Source organism: Palaemon carinicauda, chromosome 3 (assembly GCF_036898095.1).
Source record: "Palaemon carinicauda isolate YSFRI2023 chromosome 3, ASM3689809v2, whole genome shotgun sequence".
Classification (NCBI taxonomy): domain Eukaryota; kingdom Metazoa; phylum Arthropoda; class Malacostraca; order Decapoda; family Palaemonidae; genus Palaemon; species Palaemon carinicauda.
In genome coordinates this window covers 172,347,112-172,357,111 of record NC_090727.1, presented here as the reverse complement: position 1 = coordinate 172,357,111, position 10,000 = coordinate 172,347,112, and the positions used below count along the sequence as shown (strand labels likewise).

At 33.0% G+C, this 10,000-nt stretch overlaps 1 protein-coding gene across 1 annotated transcript in view; it reads right to left on the bottom strand.

Annotated features, from left to right (window-relative positions):
• LOC137638778 (uncharacterized) overlaps positions 1 to 7,346 on the bottom strand; it is a 104,205-nt gene extending 96,859 nt beyond the window's left edge. The window contains exon 1 of the mRNA XM_068371145.1: positions 7,219 to 7,346. The gene's annotated coding sequence lies outside the window, so the exon portion shown is untranslated. The remainder of the gene's footprint in view (positions 1 to 7,218) is intronic.
• Between the last annotated feature and the right edge of the window lie 2,654 nt (positions 7,347 to 10,000).

Here is a 10,000-nt window from a genome sequence, read left to right as displayed (position 1 = left end):
ATATATATATATATATATATATATATATATATATATATTAATTCCGTCCACGGTGAGCTCTTCCCCTCCTTCGGGTAGGGGAAAGACGGATTATTCATATCTACCTAAATATTTAGTCGTCATTTTTGACAAGTCGCGTACGCTAGTTGTCTACATTGTCTCATACAGGTACGGCAATATTTTCGAGATCCTAAAATCATAGGCACATTTTCACTAGTTTCAAACGCCCCCCTCCCTTCCCCCACGTAACTCAACTCTCCCCTCTCTACGTAACTCAACCACCGCATTCTTCCTCGCGTCCCAATCCCCCTCCCCCATCTTCTCCTGGCGTCTGAGGAGGACGCCGCCCCCCCCCCCCTCCTTCTCCAGCCGTCTGAGGAGGCTTTCACCTACAAAAAGGGGGTCGGCCTCAGACCGTAGAGAAACGTTGACCTCTGAGGGGTGTTTAAAGCTGTATATTAATGAATCTTAAATCAAATTGTTAACGCCTACCGGGAGATTTCTCCTCAATGAAATTTCTTCGACCGGAAGGACTTTTTAAAGGAAGATGATAATGGAACATCACGGGTTTGAGTTTTGGATTTAGAATGAGGGTGAAAAAATGCATGGAGTTCCTGGCGAATTTCTTGCGATGTTACAAGAATCTAATCTAACATAATGCATAGATATTGACACATGCGCTCGCACACACATACTTATATATATATATATATATATATATATATATATATATATATATATGTATATATATATATATATATATATATATATATATATATATATGTGTGTGTGTGTGTGTGTGTGGGTATATATATATATATATATATATATATATATATATATATATATATATATATACCTAACTATATAATTTTAGAGTAAACTTAGAAAAGTTCAGAACTTTGATACATTAGAGGGATACAGTCTTTAATTCTGAAACAGCATAGTTTACGATTCTTAATATCATTAACGAAAATTTTTATGCATTCCTAGCGAAAATATATTAAATATTGCTACTTATAAACAAAACATTCATAAAATAAACTATTTAGTTGAGAAAAAAAGGAAACTTAACCAAGAGCTGAAAAAAAATATTGAAGACCAAACAAACAGTACATCTATTAAGGCTATCCATCAAACAAATAGAGCAACACGTCATGAGAATCAGCTAGGAAGTAAGTCTGAAAAATAAACGGCGACTGGCAAAACGGAGTGTATCGTATGAAACACGTATCTGACTCAGTCTTCAGCAAACCACAAAACACATTGGACTTCTCTTAATGAGCTGCTTGCCTGCCGTTAGAAGGAACGCCAAAGCAGCCGTATTATTCTCGCATTTTCGGGTCTTCCATATTCATAAAGAACAAGAAGAAGGAGTAGAAAGAGCTTATGTTCCCAAAGGGCTTCTGTAAAACCAGGTAGCGGAACTTAATGGCAAATGAGTATTTTTCTCCCATTCGCCTGCTTAGGAGCCGTTACAGAGATGTGTCCTTACTGTTACTACTACAGATCTTCAGCGGGTGGTAATTATAAATTTTACCACAAACCCTTTTACCTTTTCTTTTTTCTTTTTTCCTTTCATGTCGCTGAAAACTTGTAAGAACATATGGACTTTTAGTTAAATTCGTAGTTTAAGTTCCCTATAATAATAATAATAATAATAATAATAATAATAATAATAATAATAATAATAATAATGAGGTAATTGGTGTTGGTTCAGTGCTCAAGAAGCTTAGAACTTATTTAAAATAAAGCTTCATAGAATAATAATAATAATAATAATAATAATAATAATAATAATAATAATAATTTATGTTGCAGTTTTGTGTATTACTTGATATTACTATTTCCCGATTGCACATGAATGAAACGATTATATCACAATCACAGTAAAATATTCTTGAAAGGAGTCATTGCAGTATGCTCTCTCTCTCTCTCTCTCTCTCTCTCTCTCTCTCTCTCTCTCTCTCTCTCTCTCTCTCTCTCTCTCTCTCTCTCTCTCTCTCCTACGAGTGTTGAATCATCCGGTAATTACAGTTCATGTAATCCCCTGACTTTTTGTCTAAAGCCTTTATAAAGACGGAACTGCCTAAACTGTTAAAAACATTCCACTGACCTGATTGGAATATCTCTCTATGATAACCACTATGTTAATATGATAACTCTCTTATTCAAATTTCATGAAAATTCTGTAATCAAATGAGAACCCAATTAAATATTATTTTAATCCTACAATCTGCGTACGCCAATGCAATCTGCATCCATTTTATTGAGATGGCTATTATGAATTGGCTGTACGACTATGTTTATTCTAAATAGCTTTTATATATTCCTTTATGAGATGTATAAATACATTTTATTATGATTATAGTAATTCCTAGCAATTGGCGACAAGATCGAAGATATGAATCAACGCGTTAATAGTATTCATTTGAAGTAATTCGGATGTGTGTATTCATGTAATTACTCACTTGTGTGTTCATTCTGCTTCATGTATTTTAGCATGTAGAAAGAAATTATAAATGTTAAGATATACTGTAGATAATAATAATATTGAATATAAATAACAATCGGCCGTTTAATCAAAAAAAATGAAAATAATGTTTTATCGGAAAGATTTGGATTACTACTTTGTTTACTGTTAAAGTCACCTTCAAAATATGTATTTGTGTTTTTAAATTGAGTGGCTTGTGTTGTATATAGAATTATGATATAAGTATATAGTATCGTTCTTTTCTGACTAATAATAATAATGATAATAATAATAATAATAATAATTCTTTTGCCTCAATCGATGTTATTTTGTTCCTATTCAATAAGGGATATACTATTCTATTTGTTATATATATATACATACACACAAGTATATATATATATATATATATATATATATATATATATAAACATACACACACACACACACACACATATATATATATATATATATATATATATATATATATATATATATATATATATATATAATTTTACATAATGCTGCAAATCATACGATTATTCATTTCGTTTTGCAACTCATTAGGTATGATTATTTACAAAGAAAAAAAAATCATCGGATTCCATTGCTCCCCTTCAATAGTGTTTCTTTAAACACCAATTAAACATATTCCCTATAATCATCAATTTCGGATTGTTAAGAAAATTGCTTACATCTATCAAATTAGGTAATGATTGAAGATAGAAATTATCTTTTTTAACAGTCTTCATTTCTTCAAAATTCTTCATTCCACAAGTTTCTTTTTTCTCGTAAGTTTTTATAAAAGGATTATGATGCTAAAGACTGAATAGAGGTATTCAAGTACTTATAAAAATATTATAATATGTTTTTTTTTAATTATTCTAATATTTGTATAGCAATTATCACAATATTATGTATAATATTAAAATATTTACATTCAAGACAAATTTTAGCACTTTATTTCCTATATTGAGTTATTTTGTCATGGAATATTATGGAAACTTTCTGAAGAAAAAATAATGATAATTCTCGTGTATTTATTATAATTGGTAACATCTCTCAGATAAACGGAATTCTTATAAATGTTTATGAAACATTACCAGTTCATAATACAGATATAGGATAAAAATACCTTTTGTTGAATCAATGTTTTTGCAATGAGTTTTTCTTTACGATAACTAATATTAATAAACCTTTGCAGAGCCAAACCGGGCGACCGAGTCCACGAAAATTTACCCTTCAACCGCGGCTGTGGGTCGATGTCAGGGTCAGACGAGTGTGAGCGAGACCTCAGAGGGAAGAGGAAAAAGAAAAAGAAGAAGAAGAATAAGAAGAAGAAGACGAGGAAGTGAAGAAAGAGAAGGAATTATTGAGGCTACGCACTTCCTCTTTCTTCCCTGGCATTGACTCCAACACGCTATTTTTCTATCACATAACTTCTGCCATTAAAGAATCGATCGAGCCATTGTTTTTTTTTTTTTTTTTTTTTTTTTTGTGCCATTGATAGATTTAACTGACCCTATATCAGTTCGGAGATTTGTTCATTTTGTGATTCATCAGTTTGATTTTCTAAAGGAAGGTTCTGTAATTCATTTCGGGAAAGGGAGTAAGTTCTATTTATGTTATTTTTAAAAGACTGTTTTATACTTTATAATGTAATGATTGGCTCATACATGGCAGCTTATATTCATCTAGCTATCCTTTATTTTACCGTCTATAAGTGTATATATGTATATATATATATATATATATATATATATATATATATATATATATATATATATATATATATATATATATATGTATATATATATATATATATATATATATATATGTATATATATATATATATACATATATATATATATATATATATATATATATATATATATATATATTCATATATATATACATATATATGTATATATATGTACATATACATATACAAACATACATAAATATATATATATATATATATATATATATATATATATATATATATATGTATATATATATATATATATATATATATATATATATATATATATATATATATATATATATATATCTGAAACATGTGATGATCGAAAAATACTATACGAAATAAAGTAAGAAAAGATACAATCAAATGAAGGGGGGCCGGTCACGTTTGAGAAGCAAGATCAGGTCACGGTGTAAGCAGAGATTAGGTCAAGTGGTGTTAGTAGACATTGAACTGAGCCGATAAATGTGACACCTATTTTTCCAAAACATGATTTCTATTACTCCTTTAGTCAAAGATTAAAGTATAGACTATGTACAAACTAAGATATATGTATTTATATATATATATATATATATATATATATATATATATATATACATATATATATATATATATATATATATGTATATATATATATATATATATATATATATGCGTATGTGTGCGTGTGTGTGTGAGTGTACGCGCACACACACGCTTGTATTAGTGTAATTGCATGTGTTATAAGATTATAATAGTGGCACCATTAACGTTTAAAAACTTTGCTATTGCAGGTTTCTTCTCAAGACTAAAAATTGACAATGTAAATACTGTAATAAGGGAGAGGATTTAGCATATGGTAGAAAAAAAATTCCCAATCAACCTAACAATCTCTAAAATTAAGTATTACTTAGATAAGGGAGTTTGTTAAAACCATCCCTGGTGTAGTAGTACCCTCCTCTAAAATGAATAAAAGCAGCGTCACTTGATAATTTGATTGAAATTACAATAAAGGCAAATAAGATTATTTCGGTTGATAACATTAAAAATCCAATAGAAAGTTACAAGATTATTTTGCGTTATTGGATTATAAAATTATTCTTGACCGGAAAAGGTTATTATTCTTAGTTTAACAAATACTTGATAAAAATCAATTTGCGTTTAAAACGAGGAGCGTATGATAGTAAAATAAATTAATACAAATCTTTTTTATTATACATACAAACATATATATATATATATATATATATATATATATATATATATATATATATATATATATAGATAGATAGATAGATAGATAGATAGATAGATAGATAGAGAGCTAGATAGATAGATATATGTATCGATATGAGACTTAAACTATTAAAGATAAAGTATAAAGAAAAACCATAGAATCAAAGTAAAGAATACAAGACAGAAAGAAAAACTAATAAACAAATGAGTAGAATCCACTGGGAATACAACAACCAAATAAAAGGAAGTCGGAAAGCTTAGCCAATGAATGGGCGAGTGCATGGGAACATTGCCAGAATTCGCTGGCCTACTTGGCCGAAGTCAACGGACTGGATATGGCTCGTTCAAGGACGTTCGTAAGACGAATAATCGTCTTACGAATCTTTTCCTACATTAACCACGCGTGGAATTGAAGAGAATAAGTTGATGAAGGAAGATTGAGTTGACGTGTTTATGTTGGTGTTTATAGTCGTGTTAAGTAAATTGTCAGCCATTTAGTCTCAATGTATGATCACTAACGACTGGAAAATATATGTCAGTAATCTGAATGTTTTTTTAAGTTATTTGGTGTCAATATTCTTCAGGGAAAGAATAGTCTAGCATTTGCTGTAAGGGAAGTTAAGAATGTTGGTAGATATTTTGTAGTTTTTTTGGCCTACCGGAAGCGAATTATAAATTATAATGATTTATTTTAATTTCTGCTTTCATATAGTGAAATAAAAAAAATATATATATATATATATTTCTGAATGAGAATTTATGAATTATGATGTTCAGATTCTAAGTCAAAATCAAAATTTGAAGTTAATCGGCTAAAGTTTTTCTAATGTTTCCGTAATATATATTCAAGGATATTAAGTAATGCGTTACTCTCTCCGAGCAAAAGGGTAATATCCAATAACAGCACTAGTCTTGACCTAGAGAAGAATGATTCCTATCTATCATAAATCTCGAAATGTACATAGATTGCAAAATACACGACGAAAACAAAATGGAAATTTCTCGAAATCTAAAATGTTGTCTTGACACTATAAAGAGAAGATAAGACATTATTTTTCTTAGTCCTTAGAAAATACATGACGAAAACTAAACGGAAATTTTTCGAAATATAAAATATTTTCTTGACACCATAAATAAAATGAAAGACATTCTTTATTTTTCTTAGTCCTTTTCGTTCTCATTGCCACAGCCAGTCTCGAGAGGAAGTTCACTGACATTAAAGCACTCGTGGGAAAAACAATTTTTTAAGCTACTCCTTGCTGGAGGTGACCTTCTTGTTGCCTTTAATAAGATGACACAGTGATCCAACAGGTAGTTGAAGTTATCCGCACAAAACCGGTACATTTCTCATGTGTCTTTTTTCCTCTTGTCTTTTGCACATTTTCCATCACTATCAGCACATTGTCATAGTTTTCCTCTGGATGCATTTCAAAAATTTATTAAAATGCATAAAAGCTTCTTTCTCTCGCCTCGGATTTCTTCTATATATGTTAGATGTTCCTGTCACCGAGTAAACAATTTGAGTAAACACTTCTGTCTTCCGCAGTACAAAACTTCCGGTATGCAGCCGCTAGCTTACGATTCCGGGCAATTTTGTATAAGCATTGTCTTCGGTTTTCCATGCGTGGAACAACCCCTTCTGTAAACAGGAGTCAACCATACATACTCGCAGGTTAGTTTATTTTTTCTTTCAAATAGTAAACAACATGTCAGGAGGTTGCTAGATTTCAAATAGCGACGAGCCCTCGCACTTTATACCTACCAAGAATTATAGAGACGGGTAACTGTACGTCCTCACTGCACTGCCGTTCAATACTTAATGATCCCGACGTTAGTTTCGAGAGACCTACATTACAAGTTAGCCCACATTCGAACTCCACAAGCAACCAACCTCAGTGATGACGTCGGGTTGGCACCGCCTTTCTCGTCCGCAACTTCACCCGATCCCTCGCCACGCCATTGGCTGCCAGCATTCCAGCCGAGGCACTCTTCTCGTGACGTCACTAAGCACACCCCGCCTACTCACCTACATTCCGTCCCGTCCATACAATTTCTGCGCCTCCCGCTGCTATGGCCAACTCCGCCTTCTACCCTTAGGTTTTCTCCGTCCAGAATACCTGAAGACGGCTGAGCACGTCTAGCGATGGCCAGGGCCCTCCCGCATTTAAAACACCGGATTACTTATAGGAGGGTCACGTGCTATATTGGTCTAGACCTACTTTGCTTTTTTTTTTCTTTTGTGGGAAACAATAAATTGGTGGGACGAAAGGGATTGCGTTCGATTACCCAGCCTACTAAATTACTAAATCACTGTCCGTGGTTGCGTTCGATTGCTCATCTATGGTAAACCTATCAACAGCTGGTCAATATAAAAGACATATCAGTAAAATTGCAACTGACAGAATTAATTGGCAGACTCATTTGCTTTTATATACGATATATATATTTATAACATATTAAAGAAAAGACAGCATTACTTAAATAAAATTTGATTAGACTATAGAACCCCAAATATTTATCATATTCCTACAGCTGATATGTATTTTATCACAAAACCTTGTTTACGAACATGCCCCTGCACGAGTATACAAATATATACTTTTCGTGGAAAACATACGTACTTAAGTCTATATGTAAGCATCCCCCGAACGCCTGCGTATTGTATATTTACAGGAACGAGAGAGAGCAGAGGATTAACTTCCTAACCCAGTGAGAGAGAGAAAGCTATCTTTTCCATTATGGTACGGTGGCATGGGGCAGAGAGAGAGAGAGAGAGAGAGAGAGAGAGAGAGAGAGAGAGAGATGGCGAGGAAAGTGGGGACTCGGAACGTGTGTGTGTGTGTGTGTGTGTGTGTGTGTGTGAGGGGGGGGGGCAGTTGGAGGAGGGTCGGCGGATGGAATTCTCAAGCCACGAATGAGGACGATGTTATTATGAATGAATGAGAGAAGCTGAGGCTGGGATGGAGGGAGGGGGATAGAAGAGAGAGAGAGAGAGAGAGAGAGAGAGAGAGAGAGAGAGAGAGAGAGAGAGAGAGAGAGAGAGAGAGAGTATAAGACTCGTGGAGTGACTCTCCAGTGGCAGGAGATAGCATTGAGAAAGAGCGGTGTTTAATCTGAGATTTTATTAACTATAGAATTAGGAATGGCTTTCCGACTGTTGATAAGGAATTGTGATTTCTATTATACAGAGGCCGATGGGGGTGGCCGCTTTAAACTGGCATAATAAAGAGCAAACTAAAAACCGTAGTCTGATCCCGTAAGGAAAAAGAAGCAATATAAGCGCATTATGAAAGATGAAATAATATAGGAAATGAGGAATACAGTCAATGAAAGAAATCCGAGGTCAAGCCAAAGGAGTGTTGAGTAATGGAAAGTTACCGGGATTCACTGGTTATCTGTTTAATACTATAGACTGATGAAGCAGTTTTAAGGTTTGGCCTTTAAAACTGTATTTACAAGTAAAATTTTAGCCGGATCCCTTACATGGAATAGAATATAGTTTTAAAGAAATCTAAGAAGAGGTACTTTACCAAGGCAATGAAAAAGACAAACTATGAAGGAGACGAAAAATATTGGATATAGCGTAAATAGGAAGAAAAAAATACTTGGAGAAAAATAAAAAAGGATTTATATATAAAGAAGAGAGAAGACAGTCGTATGAAAGAGACCTAATTAAGACAAACAGGAATGTTGCTGGGGTACGTAAATTCAGTTAAAGTAATGAAACTCTGAGGAAAGACTGTATTAATAGAGGAAATTTCACATGGATTAAGGTTTTTAGGCCGTTCATGAATGGCAGGGGCAAGGGGCAGTGACATTGCCCTATCAAGCAGGACAATGCCCTAGAGACTGACCATGTATACGTATGATCAGCACCCAAGACCCCTCCACCAAGCTACGACCAAGGAAGGCCAGGCAATGGCTGCTGGTGACCAAGCAGATAGACCTATAGGCTCCACAAATCCTCCATCCTTAGCTCATAAGGATGGTGAGGTTACAGCGACCAAAGGAACTAACAAATTTGAGCGGTACTCGAACCCCATTCTGGCGTTTACTAGTCAAGGACGTTACCACATCGGCCACCATAAAGGAAATGGAAAAAGGACATGAGGAAAAATAAAGAGGCAAAACAGCGATTTGAATTAGCGAATAGAGATGCAAACGTCTGTACGAACGAGATGAATATATAAAACTGATAAACTGAAGAAGAAAAATAAGCGAAGTAAATACATGCTACAAAAAATATTAAACTGTTAAAAAAAATTAATCATGAATTAAGATCCGGAAATGACAATGAAATCATGTCAAGATCTGAAAGGCTGAAGAAAATATGTATTAAAGAGCCGAAAGGCTAAAGAGAGGACAATGTGATGAACTGAAATGCTAAAAATAGATGTATTAAAGAGCTGAAAGGTTAAAGAGAGGACAATGTGATGGACTGAAATGCTAAAAATAGATGTATTGAAGAGCTGAGAGGCTAAAGAAATGATAAAAAGAAGATCTGAAATGTTAAAGAAAAAGCTAAATTAAATGCTAAAAGGGTT